The sequence below is a fragment of the Bacillus rossius genome, chromosome 7 (assembly GCF_032445375.1).
Source record: "Bacillus rossius redtenbacheri isolate Brsri chromosome 7, Brsri_v3, whole genome shotgun sequence".
NCBI classification, from domain to species: domain Eukaryota; kingdom Metazoa; phylum Arthropoda; class Insecta; order Phasmatodea; family Bacillidae; genus Bacillus; species Bacillus rossius.
Window position 1 is genome coordinate 59,223,068 of NC_086335.1, and position 5,831 is coordinate 59,228,898.

A 5,831-nucleotide genomic window follows, 5' to 3' on the forward strand; every position below is an offset into this window, starting at 1 on the left:
CCTTTCAGTAGTATGAAACTTTAACTAAATTGATAATTATCATGCGGTACAGCAGTTTATTTTAATTATATGGTCAATAGCTTTATTCCTACGACCGGACTCAATCCTTAATCGATTCAATTTATAATAACTTTGTTGATCGCGATAATTTCTTTTAAAACCCTATCTTTATCCGGGACTCGAACCAAGAATCCCGTGAACTAAACTGTGCCATCACTCATGGGTGGGACTAATGATGCCAATCTAGCTCGAAATCTAGCCGAACTGCTGTTCCATGGGTCGACAGCCCCAGCATGTCACTAGACTCGGAGGTTAAGAATTTAACTCAACATGAAAGCACAGACCCTAGTCGGCATAGTGCATTGGTTCCCAACTATGCCTACTGGATAAAACTAGTAAATTATAGTACACGATTTCAGAATATATGGTTTTATTCACATGTGGCTCACACTTTACATTTAGGTGACTGTTGCCAACAAGTTTCACTGTTGAGTTAAACACACGCACATTACACTAACTAATCTTTGGTTTTGATTACTCTATCCTAGCTGTAGTCTTACTGTGTCGTAGGCTGGTCGACTAGTCCCTGACAATGCTGCTGTTCTGCCGGCTACTCAGGGTTCGATAGAAGGGGGTTCAGGCCGCGTGGCCGAGGGACTTAGTCTCCAGAGATGAAATGAGAACAACTCGACTAAAGTTTGATGGTCCTTTATACTCAAGACACTGAACACTTTACATGGGGCTGCCGCGTTTCCGCCTGTGACTATTTCTATGTGGGTCGAAACCCGGTTCCGCGCACTAATCTGGTTAAGAAAATTACGGGACGTCCCGCCCGTGACGACTATTACTTCCACAGTAAGAAATATAATTCTTATAACCCGCGCGCGAAAGGATGTCTGTCTGACGGTAAAGCACAATGGCCAGAAAGAAATGAACAGCACAGAACCTATGACGGCGAATGATCAGTTTGAAAATGAACCGTGACTCGCCAAAATTGAGAGCAGAACACACGTGCGTGCTAATAACAAGATGAGAGCTTGCGACTGAATAGCAAATTAACAAGCTCGACTGCAAATTTGAGAAAACGTCTCCGCATGGCAAAAGGCTAGAACCTCTGCTAATACTGCCCGCTTTTCTCACCATCCCGGAGCGGCGTCACCAACACGTCCGTCGCCTCTCGTGCCGGGTCCACGACTGCCCTCCCACTCCCCTGCCGCGCCTGAGCGCCCACGTCTCCCCCGTTCTCCGCGAGCCCGCGGAACACGCTGATTGGTCACAGGCGGAAGCCGCGGCCTTGGCGCCCGGTGAACAATTAAAACTTATAAAATACAAAACCCTTCAATACAAAATTAATTAAAATAAAATATAAGCAAAAATATGTATAAAAACGTAAAACAAAAATATATTTACAATAAATATTATGTCAAATCCTGTCAAGAAAACAAACGTCGCACGTCACCGTCACTTGCGTCGCACAACACGCTCAAGAGATGGCGCTGGCGAGGCCTAACGGCCTGACGGAGCCAGGGAGACACCTGGGTCGATGTCAACTGAAAGGGATTAGTTATTGGAGACAGCCAATCCATAAGTTGAAATTTAACTGTAAATCGGATTCAACTGCTAGAGTTGTGAATCTACATTAGAATTGTGTTAATTGTCCTTGCTGATGCCTGCAGTCATTTGCGTGATTTATTAAATAAAACATATATTTCTGCACTCGGCCAGTACCTTAAATTAGTAACCATGCAGCGTTGTCACGTGGCGAGGTGAAATTAGGTATGTTCACGGGATCTCTTCTGTAGAGTATGTTACTACTAATTGCGAGGCTGATCGCTGATCGCTGAACTAAGCTAGTTACCTACTAGGCACTCGTGATGTGCGGGTTTGATGCACTGGGACAAGATACATTGAACATAGACACTGAAATAAAAACACTAACATAATACTTCACTGTAATCCTGTTGCATTTAACAAGTACACTAGCATACCACATCACATTCACACATGACTGTAAACACTCGTAGGCATGATGAAGAATACTTGAGAGTGAACTTTAAGGCACGCGAACTATAACTGTCTTAACCGATGCGCCATCTTGGTAGGAAACTAGAAAAAAGCCACTCGGGTGATTAAGAATGCTGGCATGAAATGTTCTCAACCCTAATTAACCAAAAAAATGTATACACTTTCTGAAACATTCTGCGACACTGTTGTTTAAGGCTCGTGCTCCAAGTGAGTTACATAGTTAGTGATTAAATGTGCAGTCCTGCACGATAGGTACTAATTAAGTTAATGTGAAATCGGCTGTGTGGGCGAGGTCGCAAGGCTGAAACGAAGGATTACATAAAAGCTTACTATTGATAATAATAGATGATGTCTGCGAAATGTATTCTCATTCTGAGGCTGCTGAGTCGGAACTGCATTTCCCGGGTGAGATTGATTAAGGCTAGGGATTGTTTGTATAGGAGACATGCATCAATCTGGAGCCAAGTCTAGGTCACGTTTGTGTACACAAATAAACCCTTCACATATTGTTGTAAAATAGTTGCATACATGGATGGCTCGTTGTCACCTTTTAAATGTTTTCTGTCAGTAAATTACATATCAATTAGGGGAAAAGAAATAGTTTTGGTGGTGAGTATTGCACGAGCAATTGCCACCTCGGCGCTTACAGATATCGCACACGCTATGTTGCACTGACCTACTCCTGGCTAATATTCGGCATGGTGCATAGCCCTACACCAACTACACATGCCTAGTTGAGGCACCAGTGTGGCATAATGGACTGTGCACCCAGAGGGAGTACCGGCAGTCGGTATAAGTTGATTCAAGGTTAAATTAAAATTGTCAACTTAAGATATATGCCAAAAGCAGGTTATCTGCGACTGTCCAAACCTCATGGGAGTAACTTTAGAGATCATGAGGATACTATCTTCAATAAATAGCATTCACAGTAAAATCAAGTGTACCGGATTCTACCTTCCCTTTACCTTGCCGTCGTCCGGGGTCTCGGGCTCGAGTCCCGGTGTGGCTCCTAGTGGGAAAAGGCGGTTCTTGATCTGTGTTGTCCGGGTGGGCGCCAGACTAGCTCGTTTCTAGTCGTGAATTTGGGGTCGTGGATGTATGTGCCCCTGCGTGGCCCACTAGGGCCGGCGGCGGTGTTGCGTGAGATGATTTTAAATAAGAGACGTGGAGTTGAGGTGGTGGTGTCGTACCTTTTATTCAAAGGAGCGAGTCGTACACAATACAACACTCTACAGAGGTCCCCGGGGGGTTTTTACTTGTTATTCCGTGGCGCCTTATTGTTTGTGTTCCGCGTTACGTGGCCTCGGATGCTGTTATGTCTCAGACGTCTCACTGGGTACGCAGGTAACGTAATTTCGTAACACAAAGGCGGGACACAAAATACACTGAATTAAGGGGGCGCGTACAGGTTACGTGGCACTCGTTACTCGGGTAACGTAAGTTAGCAATACAAAATACGGGATACAAAAATACACTGAATTAAGGGGGTGCGCACAAGTTACGTGGCACTCGTTACTCGGGTAACGTAAGTTAGCAATACAAAACACGGGATACAAAAATACACTGGATTAAGGGGGCGCGCACAAGTTACGTGGCACTCGTTACTCGGGTAACGTAAGTTAGCAGTACAAAATACGGGATACAAAAATACACTGAATTAAGGGGGCGGGCGATTGGAGACGGCCAATCCCGTATGCAAATGTCTCGGCGCGGGTGTTGTGCCCACTGTGGTGAAACACGCACCGCAATTAAGTTTGTCCAAGTTCCCTTGCGGGTTTGTGGTCAGCGCCGTGCGCGTGACCTTACATAAAGTTCTGTACGTTGCGGGAGACGGCCCGTGCCGTATGCTGAAGAGCAGCCCCGCTGACCAAGTGTGGTGCGGGGTGTCCTTAAGTTGATGCGGCCGGATTAGGTCCTGGACCGAAAAGGGGACCGGGTACTCACGGAGAGGTTAAGTAATAAAAGGGGTTTGGTTAATTAGTGACTATATTTACCGGACGTTACTTTCAATGTAGACAAAGGATGTTGCCTCTCCGTGGGACGTAGGTCCGCCCCGGTCCATGAGCTGCGCTGAACTGCCGAACTGGCATGGCGTCCGAGGGAGGCTCGGCCTCTCTCGCGCCAGGCGTGACCTCATTACGCTAGACTCCAAACGGGTGTGTCTGGAAGAGATTTTATTGTCGCTAAAATCCTAATTTAATGTTTCAGGAGGAATGGGTACGGTTCTTCTCTTGTCTACTCAGGTTTCCGCGGCTTTGTCTTTAATTGCTGTTCGGGTCGCCTGACTCGGGTGGGCCATGGCCAGGGGTGTGTTCCGTTAGCGGGAGCGTATACTGGCGGGTGCAGGTCGGGCTCTGGGGTGGTCGTCGGCCAGACGACGTCAACCTTGTATACTCCCTCACCCAGGGGCGTAGCCAGGGGGGAGTTTTAGGGGTTCAACCCCCCCCCCCCCCCCCAGCACGAAATCTTTAATTAATTTCTGATTCATCACTCAAACAAATTTCATATAAAAATTAATAAAATTTTTACCATTACAATATTTTAATTTAAGAACCAAAAACTGCTAAAATAGCACTATTTTACACCTTAAAATCCAAATTTTCCTGGGGGAGGTCCCCCAGACCGCCCACTTTAATAAAGGGGGCCATGCTTCTTAACACCAACCATACACATATCCTGGATATGCCACTGCCCTCACCATCTGTTTAAATTTTGTAACTTTAAGTTCCATATCTCCTTCAGTCCCTGCTTCCACACCAATTAATATAGTGTTCCTGGTGGCTGCAACAGCCACATCGGTTATTGATGGTGGGTTGGTTGGGGAAGGGGCAGGGAGAACCCTCTGCTAGTTTGACACCTACTCTCTTACAGCTAATTATGCTGGACGAGGGACTGCATTATATACATTATAATGGACCAGATTATAATTAATTTGCATGACGATTATGACGATGACGAATTCCTTTCACCAACAAGTAACAGTGTCACAGGCAACAGTGCTGAAAATAGTATAGTGACAGTGCTACATCCTCTTTTACTCATCCTTTGTATCAGCTGGTAGGTATTCATATTTTAATTAGCAAGATCTGGTTTTATTCTAAAATATCTGTATCGCTTTGTGTCGTATGACTGCGAGATGCTTTTTTAATACTATTGGTTAATGTGATATGAGAATTAAACCAACACTGCTTTCACTGTGGTGGGTTTCCAAACTTAAGTCAAATTTTTTTACAATCATCTTATGTTGGAATTCTAAATGTGTATTTACATTGTGATCAGTGTTACAACATGCCATCATTCATATTTTCATGTTTTCACAGATGCAAATTAAATGCTGCAATTTCATTACTACCCTGCATATTTTTTAGAATGCCTATACAGCCTGCCCGTGCCAAATTCGGTGCGCGTTTTCCTGCTGCCACTTCGTTCTGCTAATTATGCCAATGAATGTTTATTGGTATAACTATAGGATTCAGCTTACGACTTCCGTGGTCCCTATATATATAATGTCCATACCCTACCTGTTTCACAATAAGCAATTTCCGTTTGGGATTCCTATTTTCCTTCAGACCTGTATTATATTTTTGTAAAAAAAATGCGTCAGGACCCTGGACATTTTATTATATTGCATTTAAATGCGAAAATACACTTCGCGCACGCGTTTTGTAGGTTTTCCAATCGTGATTTTTTATGCACTACACATCTTTTTATCTTTTATATCTTTTATCTTTTATCTTTCCTCAAACTTACTATAGAATCGACTTTTCAATAGAAAGATTGAGTCGAAGAAGATTGGTATATGTTTT